At 35.4% G+C, this 15088-nt stretch overlaps 2 pseudogenes; one reads left to right on the forward strand and one right to left on the reverse strand.

The window, feature by feature from the left end:
• The first annotated feature begins 413 nt into the window (after positions 1-413).
• On the forward strand, positions 414-8516 carry LOC117934250 (annotated as a pseudogene).
• A 1011-nt stretch (positions 8517-9527) lies between these two features.
• LOC117933331 lies at positions 9528-10295 on the reverse strand (annotated as a pseudogene).
• Between the last annotated feature and the right edge of the window lie 4793 nt (positions 10296-15088).

Raw genomic sequence — 15088 nt, forward strand, 5'->3', positions numbered from 1 at the left:
GATTTTAAAATATATTTATATAATTAAAAATAATTGGTTCAATTTAGAAGCTTCTTATCATAATCGGGATCATTAATTAGAAGATTTCACTTGAGAATCTATTTGGATGTAAAAATTTAGAAGCTTCTTCTCATAATCGGGATAATAAATTAGGAGATTTCAATTGAAAATCTATTTAGATGTAGAAAAATCATTTACAAATTGGAAAGAAATTAGAATTATTAGTATTAAAATACGAGTGGTTTAAAAACAATGTATGATGGGGAAGGAGATGAAAAGTAAATTTGAAGGAAAAAAAAAAAAAAAAAGTATCAAATTGGAGAGAGGGCAGGGAAAAGAGTTGTAAAGTGAGGGAAAAGTGGGGACACCCAAACAAGGGTAAAGTTTTTACTTCCGGGCCGGTTCTAATTCTGAAATCTCTTCATACCCACCAATTTTTTTCCTCCCAAAAACCACTCACTACTGCACCTCAGACAAAGATTCACCACCACCACCCACCCTCCCGCCACCGCCGTAGCGGTGCCATCATTGCCGGTTCTCTCTTTTTATGGTATAATTTTATCTCTGTTTGTTTTCCTGATTGTACTACATTTTTTTGGGGCCAAATTCTATGTTTTTGTGTGCTTTTTTTTTTTTTTGATTTTTTTTTTTCAATTGCAGTTGACCTAATTCTCTCAAGGGAAGCTAGAGAGAGAGGAAGACTTAGAGAGAGAAAGTGGTGGTTTGAGAGAGAAATGGGGAATTCATTTGGGTGCTCGGCGTCCGGCGAACGGCTGGTCTCGGCGGCCAGAGACGGGGATTTGGTGGAAGCCAAGATGCTTCTTGACTGCAATCCATGTTTAGCCAAATATTCCACCTTCGGAGGACTCAATTCGCCTCTCCATTTCGCAGCCGCGAAGGGCCACAATGAGGTCGTTTTCCGCTTCTCACTCCTTTGATACTCACTGATTCATCGTTTTTTTGACCCGGTAAAGTGTTGTACTTGCGTTGATTTTTTTTTTCCTGGGTTTGTGTTGTTGTTGAGTAGATTGTTGCTTTGCTGCTGGAGAATGGAGCTGATGTGAATTCCAGAAATTACTGTGGCCAGGTATGATTTTCACCCTTTTGTGGGTGTTTTTCTGATCTGGGTTTGCTTTACCGTGGTTGATTTTGATGGCAAAATGACATGATGTGTTTCAGTTTCGATTTGTGATGAAGTTATTGTGAGAGTATCTTTTCGGGATTCTGTTTGATATCGTAGCTCGTTTCGTAGAAATAATCTGATTGTCTTCTTTATAGAGCAAAGAATTGATGGATCTGTGTTGAATCTGATTGTGGACTGGTTTTTGTTTGTAATTGTATTTGAAGACGGCATTGATGCAAGCTTGTAGATATGGGCATTGGGAAGTTGTTCAGACTCTCCTGCTCTTCAGATGCAATGTGAGTTTTGGTTTTTGATGTCTTCACCTATTTTTTTTCTTTGTAGTTGAAACCTAAAGCTTTTTTTGGTTTCTGAGAAAAACTAGGAGAACAAAGAGATTAAAACTTACAATCTTACCATTTTCATTATTCTGCAAATTGCATAACAACCCAGTAAGAATTTGGCTTATCTGATGACAGTTCTCTTTTGTTTTTTTTTATCCCTTTTTTGAATAACCTACACAGAATAAGAAATGAGCTTCAAAGTTTCCATTATTTTCTTTTCCTTAGCTTTCTCAATAGTAAATGGAGGAGGATTAGTGTGAATCATTTAATTCTTTGTAATTGAGAGGTAGCTGACTACCAGTGAGCCACTAGGCTGGTGATGGTTTTTAAGGTCTTTGTTTCTGTTATTTAAATTTATTTCTTAAGGGTTAATTGGTTTTAGTTTATTACCACAAGTGTTCTTTACTTTTAGGTCACAAGGGCAGACTACTTGAGCGGAAGGACAGCTCTACATTTTGCAGCAGTAAATGGGCATGTAAGATGCATAAGACTTGTAGTGGCTGACTTTGTCCCAAGTGCTCCTCATGAAGCTATAAATGTTCAAAATAATGGTGATAGAGGCGACGGTTCCAATTTAAAGAACAAATACGATCAGAGGTATGTAGCATGTTTCTATTTCATTTTTTTTTCTTTCCATTCTGAACTGATTCCTAACTTATGTCAATAACAAACTAAAATATAAACATAGACACTAAGAGTTATTATAGCTAGCATTCCTGATTTTTGGAAACTTACTTTCAAAATTATTACAAGCATGAATAAGTTACATTCTGAATAAAAATATATGAACAACTGATGCCTTATGACATGGTGCCACAAAGTTGGCCTTTGATGATTTTGTAAACAGGGGTTGCACCCTTGTAACTTCTGATAGATTTATTCCTTAGAGAGAAGCTATAAGGAGTTTAATATATGCCCAATTTTAGTGATTTTCTGCTTGCTTCAGAGTTATTTCAACCTTGCCTATTAAAAAAACCAAGTGTTGTTAACTGTTCATTGTGAATTAATTTGTCTTACTGCAGTGCTCTGGCCAAGTTTGTAAATAAGGCAGCTGATGGGGGTATCACTGCTCTTCATATGGCTGCATTGAATGGGTATTTTGATTGTGTACAGCTCCTACTTGATATCCATGCAAACGTGTCAGCTGTGACTTTTCACTATGGGACGTCAATGGATCTAATAGGTATGCTGTTTCTTTATTCTGAACAGCTTTTATATATTATTTATTGTATTTCTTTTCTTTTTTTCCTTTTTTTCATTGCTGGTCATTTCTGATCTCAACTGCTACAATATATATATGTATGTACATTTATTTCTTCTGTAGGAGCAGGAAGCACTCCTTTGCATTATGCTGCTTGTGGAGGAAATTTAAAGTGCTGTCAGGCAAGAACTATTATAACTTAAACTGTTTCTCTCCCTAGTTGTGTTTTATCACAATTTGAGATGATGTGTTCTTATTTCTGCAGATCCTCCTTGCAAGAGGTGCCAGTCGGTTGACTTTAAACTGCAACGGGTATGATCCTGCAGATGGATGGTCTTCTGTTGTTTGCTTCTGTGTTCATTCATGTAGCTAATGTTTTGTTGCTGTAGGTGACATGACTAATTGAAATCTGCATATCTTTTCAGGTGGCTGCCTCTTGATGTTGCCAGAATGTGGGGCCGTCATTGGCTTGAACCATTGCTGGCACCCAATTCTGATTCAATAATACCAGTGTTTCCTCCTTCCAATTGCCTATCTTTGCCTCTCATGAGTGTACTTAATATAGCAAGGTAAATTTTCTATTGACCATATCCCTTGGTGCTAATAAGGTGAAAACTTATGCTTAATACTTCAAAATGAAATATGGAACTCTAAAGACTTGAAAAGGTAAATACTTTAATGCTTGGCTTTTACATTTTATGTCAAAAAAATATGAGGGGTAATTGATAACATTTTTGCTGGATGTTATGAGTTTTATATTACAGAAAAAAAAAAAAGTGGGACACAATTAAATTTGTTAATACAAGTTATCATATCACGGTGGAAAAGGAAAAAGAATAAAAGAAAAACGAAAGAATGGGAAAAGATTGAGGAGCTGCAAATGGATTATTCTGTCAAAGAAAGAAAAATAAAATGTAAAAGCTCACTTGGTTCATGAAGGGTAGGGTGGGGTGCAGGGAGTTCATAAGCTCTCTTGTTATTGCTGCAAATACAAGGCAGAACTTGCTTATGTGGAGTTATGTAGAAGAATTTGTATGAATTCATGGTGCTGCAATGTCCTCGATATCCTTTAAGGAAATAGAAGATCAAGAACATGTTGCATCACTTGTGTGTGTGATTTTGGCTAAATGCTAACCTGCATCAAACATGCCTATCAATATCACCAAACTATGCCAAACCCAACCCAAGAGAATTCTGAAACCGCACCAAAAGTGGTGGGCAACTCAGGGTCCTATGGGTTCCCATGGGATTTTAGAGGTTATCAAACAAAAGGCTCATAATGGAATCTCCTAACAAATAAAATACTTATTTGAAAGCTATAAAATATACATCATATTATAAATAGAATTTTAAAAGCGAAATATATCTTAAAGTAATAAAATATATTATTAGTTACCAATTTAATATAAATGAGAACTCTCAATTCAAGTTACAATATTTAAAAATATTTTAATAATAACAAAAAATGATGAACTTTTTAGTCTCATAATTAAAAAAATGAAAAAGATTAGAGTTCTTTCATTATCCTTTGTATTTTTTTTTATATTTTAAATAATATGATAAATGATATAGTTAAAAAATAATAATATGCGGGTTTTGAGTTGCTTGCATGGTTGCACCTTTTTTTTTATAGGTAAATTTTTGCCCTCATTGGGACTTGAACCTAGAAGCTCCCACAAACCCTCTCCATCCCTCTTACCACTTGAGCAGGCCTCCTGGGCAGGTTGCTTGCACCTTCAACCTATGTCAACCCTAATATTTTCAAGTTGGTATTTTTCTAACCCTAACCTAACCCTAACTTGTTTCACCTTGCTCATGCCAATTGAAACCTTGGGTTGAACAGGTTGGACTTGCCTAAGTTGTTGCCCTAGATGTTCAAAGAGGATGAGGATTCAAATACCATGTTCTTCTAGTAGTTATGAAATTATTATTGCTTCCTTTGTGAATGAGGTCTTAAAATTTGAAATTTATTCATTTGGAGTGTATGGAAGGAAAGGAAATAGAAGGAGAATGTGGAAGAATCCAATGCCCTGTTTGGTAACTGTTTTTGAAAATAGGTTTATGTTTTAAAAAATAAAAAAACAGGAAAATACATTTGACACCAGAAAATAGAAATTAGTTTTCTGTTCTTAAAAGTAGAAAATAGTGTGTTTTCAAAGAACATCTTGAAGTTATTTTAAGTTATTTTTACTTGTTTTCTGAGGGTTGTTTTAAAAAATAATTATACAAATATAGAGAATGATTAAAAATAATATACTACATATAAAATTTATTTTTAAAAATATAAAAAATAGGTTAAAAACATTTTAGGTTCTTAAATAGACTTTTGTTCTACAAAACATTTGGAGAACATTTTATGCTTTGTGGCTTTTTGCCTTTTATTATTCTATTTTGTGCTCATTTATCAAAAAAGAAAAAAAACATTGGAGAACATTTTTAAAAAATTGTTCTCAAAAACTGTTTTTTAAAACTGTTTTAAAAAATAGCTACCAAACAAACCCTAATCCTCTCCTTTATAATAGAGTTTTTCTCCTCACTTGTTGGAGTTCCTTTTTAGAAGAATTTATCCATTGATTCCTTTTCCAACTTGCAAGTGGTGGCATGTATTTTCCTATTAATCCATTATTGAGCATAATTGGCTGCCTATTGAAAACAACCAAGCAAGCAAGGTACAATTAGTGTTCATGGGGAGCTTGGGACTGTAAAAATGTTCCTTGTGAGCATTGAATCTTTGGAAATTTACACCTTTCTGGGGGACCTGAATCACTTAAGGCTTGCTTCTGCAGCTGTGGCACCTGCATCATTCTCACACCTTTGGTTCTGTCTATATGTTATTTTTCAATTTGTGGAGGTTTTATGATAGTTCATATTTTGTTTATGCTTCTCAATGTATAATAAGAAAGCAGGCTGGCTTGCTTGCTGAGAGTTGTGTTATATCAAAGCAAAATTTTATTGACCTGAACTGTTAATGAATTCAACACTAGATAATGTTTTATGAAAATTTTCTGCAGAGAGTGTGGGTTGCAGTCCTCAACAACCTCCTCTGATGAAACAGATATTTGTGCTGTCTGCCTTGAGAGAGCATGTACAGTGGCTGCTGAAGGTTTGTTCTTCTTTGCTTTCTAACATGGCTAATTGCATTTAAGGTTTGCCTGGTATGCTCAATTCTATACAATTTGGTTCTATTTAAATTACTTCGACCCTAAATATGTGGGAAGAACCTCAGATTATCTGCTCTATCTACATGCTATATTAAGTGTAGTCCTTGATCTGGAAATCTGTTTTGTGGTGATTTTAGTCATTCATTGAGGACTTTTATTGCTTATTTTATTTGTGGTTGATACCCCTGTGGATTTTTGGATGATTATTTGCAGCAATTAGAGTTAGGATGTGGATTAGAATTGAATTGGTTCCACAAAAGATTAGGATTAGGATGTTGATTAAATTGGATGGGTTCCTTTCTTACTATTTATTTGTGTAAATTATATTCAAAAGACAGCCAACTGAGCCAATTTATGGAATTGATAAGATTATTATTATTGAAGGACTATAGTTTCATTAACTGAGCTAACTATGAAGATTGATTTAGATTCTAGACTGCTTGGACAAGGAAGAATTTGAAATGCAGAGAGGTCTATATAAACTCATGAAGAGAGGGCTATATATTTTCATCTCAATTCTTTAATGGCAATAATGATCTTCTCGGGGCAATATTTCCCTTCTGGGGGTTCCTTGAATGATTGAGGCACACAAGAAGCTAATTTGGGAAATTTGTGTGCAGTTAATGTGGTATATCAGTTGAAAACTTAAGTGAACAAAAATTGGAGCAAAGGACATAAGTAGAATTATTTAACTGGGAAGGAAGAAGTTATAACACAATCTGTAAATAAGACATGCTAATGTTGTCAACATAAATTTATATGAAGAAATGGATTTTCTTTTTCTCTGATTAAATATGAAGACAGAATATTTCTTGATCCATAGGCGTGTAATAGAAACCAATGAGAGAGTAGTGTAGAAGGCTAAGCATGGAAACAGCAGCAAGAAAATGCAATAATAATTGAGAAGATATATGATTCCCTTGACATAAGCTGAGCGAAATTATAAGATACATCTCCTCTTACAGCCTTAAGCAATGCTATTTTAATCCTTCTTCTTGTCCATTTAGTGCCTGCACAACAAATCAATTATTAATTTTGAATTTGTTGGCTTTGTTGCATGTCCTTGTTCCTTTTCTTTCTTTCTTTTTTTTTTTTTTTTTTTTTTTAACTATTGACCAAAAATAGAATAGATAAACAGGGAATATAGTAGTCGAATCAACCATGGAGAGGATGAAAGGAGCTAGCCTTTCATTTTGTATTATCAAGAGCAGTTAGCATTACCATATCTGAAAATTCTCCTATAAAATCATTGGGTGTTTGTCAGTTATACAACACTTCCCCACCTCATCTATTCATCTCTAACTTTGGTCGAAGTTTGCCTAAATCCACCCCTTCTAATCGATTTTTCTGGTGGTTCTTTCAATTATCTAATAGTTATCATTCTCCATTATTTCATAGTTTTCACTCCACCTTTTACTGAGCTTACAGCTCATATATTCTGGCTCAGTTCTGCTTATCCTAAGGCTGCCATTCCACCATTAATGTACTTTGATCGAGTCATTGGTACATTCTTCTTTTCTAAAGTATCTTTGGGGAGCCATCTTACATTTTCTCCTAGTTAATAGGGACCTTGTGAATGTCTTTCTTTTAAACCTTTACATCAATCTAGCACTCAGAGTCCAGCTCAATGCTCCACCTTGCTGGCATGAAAGCCCAGTTGATTTCTTATTATATTTTCTTAGTTCTTTGTTCACTTGACATGGAAACTTGGAAAAGAGAAGAAAATTTGGATTTATGTACCCAATCCAACTGTTGTGGAATCATATGCTTGTTATTTTCTTCTGTTCTCTTAACAACCAAAGAAGCATCGAGTTTGTCTTTCTTTAAGAGATTAGCTGTAAATAGTTTACCCTCAGCTTTCTTCAATGATGTACAAATATGAACTAGACTTCTTTATTTATTTACTTTTCAATTTTTTTTTTATTGAAATCTCTTTTGGATTAACTATTGAAACCTTGAAAATCTTATTCTCTTATTCTCCAATCTTCCTTACATAGGGCACTCTTAAAGCAATTGTTCAAAGCATCTAGCAATGCAATCATTTTCGTATTTACTATCACACTAAATAGTTATATAAATTTATTTATACTTTCAGGCTGTGGTCATGAGCTTTGTGTAAGATGTGCACTCTATCTTTGCTCAACAAGCAACATCCCATCCGAAATGGTGGGCCCACCTGGGTCCATTCCATGCCCTCTATGTCGACATGGGATTACCTCTTTCGTCAAATTGCCTGGTTCCCCAGCAAAGGAAATCAAACTACACCTGTCTCTTGGCCTCTGCACCCCATGCATGCTGCACCCCCGTGAATCAGACCGGCCATCACCTGCTTGTACTCCCGAGATCCGAAAGAATCGTGTGGCTTCAGTTTCTTCAGATATTCTCTGCCCTGTCTCTTGTAGCCCATTCCTTCTGTCACCATCCCTTTGTGCACCTGTGATGATGGCCCCTGCCCATCTTTTGAACCCCGGGAGGTAGAAACACAAGATGAGTCTCCTCGTCGTTCACAAACCACATCAATAGATCAGGATAAAATGGAAGGAGCAAGACTGGAAAGAACAAGCTGTTCAAGCATGTTTTGGGGCAGAAGAAGCTGTAGCAGGAGCATCAATGCAACTCTGAAATAAATGCTTGACTGATTTGGTGGATGATCCATTCTGATTTCCTACTCAAATAGAATTTTGAAAACAGCAGTGCTCTTCCTGGTGTTGTGGTTTGATCTCGCAAGTCTCAAACACTGAAAATTTTAAATCTGTGTTTGCTTCCGGTTCATCTTGGCTGGTTACATAGTGGTGGATCCAGGTGTGGATTACGTCATTTTGCCCACCATTTAGAGTATTTAAGATATTTAGAAAGGTTTGTAAAGTTTGTCTGTTGAGAGTATAGTTTGGCTGTAATTGAATATCATCTAAAGGACAAATATTTTGCCCCAAAATCACATTGAGCTTCTTGGGTATTAATTCTTTGTTTTGGTATTAGTTTGCTAATGGTTCTCAACATTAGTCTTTTTCTATTTATAGCAGAATAGGGAAATTTGGTGGTCAAAGAAAGGCTGTTACTATCTGAAATTCTCTACAGGTTCCATTCCTAAAAAGGTTCTTCAGGTTTGGGCACCACACCAGGATGCACAGCAAAGAAGCCGATCTTAGTTTGATCTCTCATCTCATAGCCCAGGTTGTCCAACACTGGTAGGATTTCAGTAAAATCTTTTAGTTTAGCAATATTTGTGGAGCCAACTGTCCAACAAGAACTTATTTATGTATGGTGATAGAAAAGAACGCAATGCAGGGAATCATAATGCTAACACTCAACTAGTTTCAGTGAAGAACCCTCTCCTCAACTATGAATGGTCCAGATAGAACAGCGAATAGAATTATTCTCGTTATCATTAAAACCCCACAAATGTTGAACGTGTCCATATTATTGGGTGACAAAGATGGTCCCATCACAATCTCAGTACACAATCATGGGTTGCCACGCTACTAATTGCAGGAGATAGCCCTGCTGGGATCTGCATCCATCAGATTCTTAAAGAAACCTAAAAAGATTCGGACCCACGTGTCCCAAAACCTGGTAGAGAAACAGTTACCTACCTAACACCCCTAGTACAAGTACAGTACGACCTCAAAAGTAAACACACATGCAAACCCTAAAATCATGAGAAATGCTACCCAATAGCATTCTCCTTATCCATTTGGGAGTCATCTTCTTCTTGCTGCAGTTGGTCTCTGTGCATTGAAGTATACTGCTGCCACTGGCGATCCTAAACCGTTGTCTTCTGCAAACTTCCTTGTGTTGAAATGGTCTCTTGAAGCTGGTGGCATCACGGTTTCTCTTCCTCTCTGCTTAAACAAGATGAACGCATATCTGTGGATGCCAATTACCGGCTTTGGGGGCTCGTAGCTCACAATTTCTTTTCCTGTTTGGAATGAAAGAAAGATGGGTTTAAGCAAAAATGGCCCGCAAACAAAAGGTAAATAGAATTGAAGATCAGAAACTCACCAAGGAAGCATCAGTGGTACCGGGAATGTCAGCCACAATCCTGGAAAATAATTGTTGTATCTTTAGAATTTTGAGAACCCCATATGATGATTTACATGTACTTCAGTTGTGATACTTACCAGTGAAGATGTTCTTTAAGTATGGATCACTAGGGCTTGGAGCATCCGGGTCTGTCATGATCTAATCATAGAAAAACCAGAGACAGTTTAATAGAGTAGTTCTAGTGTTTGATAAAAGAGGAAAATAGTACATTGTTATTAAAACTTACTAGGGTATAAGCAGCCCTTAAGTCTTCACCACCAACCTCCACTCTAGTTTAGCAGTAACAACAGAGGGCATCAGCTCATGGCCATTGGCAACTTGCTTATTGGAGTTGTAAGTGACACTCATTTTCACACTTGGGGTGAAACCATCCACTACATCTCCCACCACTCTCCTACACTGAGAGGCTCCATGTTCCTGGACATAAAGGACCAAATGGAGAAGTTGTGAGATAGAGGGAAAGAGGTTCTTAGCAGTTGTTTTTTGGTATATTGGGTGCAAGAGACCAAAGTTTTTTATAGACATAGAAAGAAAGGGACGTACAATGGAGAGAGCTTGGGTAGAAGCTCAAAGATTCGGAGATGCTCCAACATACCAAGAAGGGCAAAGTTTTCTATTTAGGGAAAGGAGAGGTTTGAAAAGTTTTTCAAACTGATCATTGTCATTGTAAAAAATTGGAGAGAAGGCCACTAGAGCGATGGGGTTGCTGAGTTTTTCTTAGGAGATCCCACACAAAGCTTAAAGCTTTACATATACAATAATATATGAATAATCTGTCTTGTCTTTGGCTTATTGGCTCAGGGAGAATATAGAATAATACAACCTTTCCCACTTTAATACAATATCTTTGTGCAAATGGGAATTTGCCTTTTAAGGTGCTTCTCTCCATACACATGCTTTCTCACATGAAAAGGAAAACTATCTTATCAACAGGCTTGGGAATTGATCAAACGTGTAGTTAATTTAACGGAAGGCAAAAGAGAACTGCAACTTTGTTATCTTATTACAGACTGATGCTTGGGTTGAACTGGTATCATGATAAGCGTAGATTACGAACTATACCATCTTTATGTTTTCATTGGTCTATGTGAGTGATGAATCAAAAAATTACTCTTCTTTTTATCAAACATGAGAAAGTGTCCAATATTTGAAGTAAAGAGGTCTCTTGGAATTTTACCAACCTCCTGGAAATTTGTCAAATGGTATTCCAAATGTTAATTTCTTGTGTCTGGTGCCAGAAAGAAAGATTTTCTATATCTGTAGTTGGAACTTGTTTGGTGTTGGTCCTATAATTTTAGGATTTAAGTGATTAATATATAGAAGTGGCTTAGCATTTACTCCATCAGCCTTTGGAGAATTTTCCCAAATGTGGGAGAGAGGATAGCATTGGAACTACCAGGCTAGAACTAAACTTTTGTTTACTTAGGTTCCAGAACATCTTTTGGGACCTTTACCTCATTTGCCAATTGTTTTGACTGCACTGTACTGAATCAAATAACAACGGCTGCCATAATTCCAACTTGCAGAGATTCTGCCTTTTCATTGCATATATTGTTGTTTTCTCATTGGATTATACCATTTAAGCATGACTAACTTGATCATTGTATTTTTAATTTTAAACCATGAATATTTTGGATTTACTTGAAACTATCTAGTGATTGTGTTTGGAATTTATCATATCTTCAACCGAAAGATTAATACTAGTGAGATTGACAAAGAGAAGAACATCAGTGATAGGGTGAAGATGCCTGCCCTCACACCATAAATTATGAGGATTCCTGGAACTTGCTGTATGATATTCTTTGTAGAGATGAAAACAACCTTTTTTTTTTTTTCTTTTTTAGAAATGAAAATCACTTAGCATGCATGAAAACCCTACATATACCTACCAAAACTATTGATTACTTCCCTTTATTCATTCACAACAAAGTGGGCCATAACTTATCCTTCTTAAGATGAAAGTGATTGTTTATCAAGATGATTGCAATTACATATATCCCATTAGAAATTCGAGAACTTTATAAGGAAGAATTATGATGGAATCACTCCCAGAAACCCAATAAGAAAAGGAAGAGAAAAAATAGTTAAGCTGTGAAGAATCAGATGGTACAGTATAAAGAGCATTCTCTTTCTGGATATGTCACAGAAATGTAATTGGTGGCAAACGGGTAAGGAAGCCAGGTCTTGGGCACAACTTTAATGGAGGTAAAAGATAAAGACCAAAGGAATTTTGAGAGGTGCAGGCACTAAACTGAAGGGTCTGAGTCCATTCAAATGGAATAAGCCTCTCTTAGATTGACACGTCTTAGAGTTTGACACGCAGGCCTTCTCCTGAGTCCCTCCTCAATCATCTCAGCATAAATTCAGGGCAATTTTCCTTTTGCTTTGCTTTTGTGTTGGAACACCCTTTTTATATGTCAAATTGCCTTACGTGTTCTTTTCTTCAGCCTGCACCTATAGCATTTTCTTCATTTTTTTCCTTGAACTTTATTCTCAAATTACCATAAAAAAGAAAAAGAAAAATTATATACACAAGAATACTTACGTAAGAGCCTAAGAGGTGTATTATTTAACATTATCTTGGACAATGGAAGGGGGAGTAAGATGATGATGATGATGATGATAATAAGAGTGGATCGACTTTAAAGGAGAGAATCAAGTAGCATAGTATATATTAGTAGGAAGAATGCAGTGAGTAATAACAAAGTCTAAGATTCTTCTCTCAGTCGCTGTCTCAGTGTGAGTAGCTTTGCTAGTAAGTGGAGAAAGGGTAACCAAGTGTGAGTATGAACATGACACATGTCCCTACCCCAATGTTTGCTCCCCACCCCTTTCCACCTTTAGAAGCTTTGGAGATTTTGTTAGTAATAACAACCAGAATCTTCCTTTGGTTTCCCTTTTTTTTTTTTTCTCAAACATCAATGTCATGCTCTCATATTTGATAGGTTATTTTACTTAGATTTTCTTCCCCATTTCCCCTTGTGACCATCAATTTTTCCCCAAGTTCATGTCCAATTTCCTCTTTTTTTTAACTCTTCTACTCCTAATTATAGCTCTACTTTATAATAGTGCCTGCAAAAGACGTTTGGAAAGAAGAATGATAAAGTACTGTTAAAGAGGATTAATGAGGCAGAAGTGGAATAAGGAGCTAAGGCGGCACGCCCGACTGGCCCACCGTGTTAAGAGTTGGAATAAATTGTTTACAATTATTTAAGGGAATTCTAATTAATACAATTATATGTGAATTAATGGATCATTATAATGGAGGAAGTGGTTGAAAACTTTGTTAATATGTAAGAGATTTAGAAAAGGATTAGTATGATGTTTATTAGTTTAATTATGGAGAAGTGGTCCCAGACAATTGCATTATGACTAGAATTGGTTGGATGATTATAGAAAATATATATCAATGACAACTATTTTAAGATTTGAATTAATGATGTGATAGACTGTCATTGATAGAAGTAGAAGTGCAAAGCATGATCATGGAGGAGTGAGCAGGTTGTAGAAAGAGGAACCCCAACAATCTAAGAAGAGCTGACAAACCTTTTACATTCATCATTTTGTTGCCAATTACATAGTCTTTTTGTTCTTAATTAGAAGTAGGGTAACTTAGTCAGAATTTCATCAAGGGAAACCATCTTTCATTTGTTCACATCCCTTGGTTCTTAATCAATGAATTGATTAAGAGAGTACTATCTAGTCTTTATCATGTCTGAGGAGAAGGGCTTTTATCCTTTTTTTCTCGAGGATTTTTTATTATCTTTATCAAAGAGTTAGATCAATATCAAAATATTAATTTAGTATGAATTTCTCTAGTATGACTATGCCACATTAGCCAAATAGATGTTATCCGGTGCATACATCAACAAAGGGTGAACATTAGATCAAAATTCATGCTAAAAACTCTTATAGATTAGGTGTGGTCTAATCATTGCAGTGAGTGATGGCTCCAAAGGTTGCTATGAAGTTCTACAATGGAGAATCAGAACTGGGAGATGACCAAGTAGCAGTATCCAATGCAATATAATAAAGTAATTTCTCAAGGTGAATGAGCCAGTAGGGTTGTGGTACAATCAATGTCCATTTATATAGTAACATCCATCTGTTTATTTAATCAACTCGTATTAGTCTAGTCTATAATTTAACTTAGGTGAGTCAATAGTAAATTGACCACCCATTATCGTGACCAATTTAGTCTTTTATGGTCTACTTTTAGTGTTTCTTGGTCTTGGCTTTAGTGGAAATTCAAAAAATTTAGAAGTTCTACATGCAAATATAGAAAAAAAAAAACTCATGCACAATCATTTTGATGAAAAGAGGATTCAGCAACACTCAAACACATCACTGTTTGTTTAGTGAAATTAGAGTATTTTGATTTGGTGACTCGTTCCTCAAATTAGACTATAGATCGATGCTCTTGAGCACGAAGTTGCTCTAGCACACTAACATATCACACCAACAAGTCTACCTTAAATTAGTACCACTTCTTATCAATAGATCGAAGCTTTTGCTATAACATCTAGTTTTTGGTATCCCGCTCAACAAACTATTGAGTTTACCAAATTAGCATTGGACTACGCTTGGTTTCTAGAACACTAATTAGGACAACTACTAAGCTAAGATTCACGTGCCTTAGGCCCAAAAGATACTTACATATGTCCCTCTAAGTAAAAGACAAATGAAAGATAATAGCTAAAATTTCTTATATGCAACTACAATACTACTAGACAAGATAGACTAACCACCAAGAGTTAATTGAAAGAATCTCTAAAAGGACGATGAATATCATGATTGAAATAATGGACACAATAATAGTGTCAATGGTAGTTACCTATCAGCCTACTTGTAGCCAACCCTACCACCATTGTCGTAAGAAACATTATTTCCAAGGGAAAGGGTACTTTGATCGATTGGGTTGTTTTAAGAAAGAATCATCTAATATATATATTATAGTCTTAAATAACTAATGAAAATGACAACTAATAGTTTCATGGAATTACTTGAAAAGGGAAGGATACTTTGATAGATTGGGTTGTTTTAAGAAAGAATCATCTAAAAATATATATTATAGTCTTAAATAACTAATGAAATGACAACTAATAGTTTCATTGGAATTACTTGAAATAAATTTCATAATTCTATTCCTTAAATTATGACCAACAATGTGAAGAATTTAGTAATTTGTTCTTCTATGTTATTTATGTGTGCTATTTCT

This window comes from Vitis riparia, chromosome 16 (assembly GCF_004353265.1).
Source record: "Vitis riparia cultivar Riparia Gloire de Montpellier isolate 1030 chromosome 16, EGFV_Vit.rip_1.0, whole genome shotgun sequence".
Lineage (NCBI taxonomy): Eukaryota > Viridiplantae > Streptophyta > Magnoliopsida > Vitales > Vitaceae > Vitis > Vitis riparia.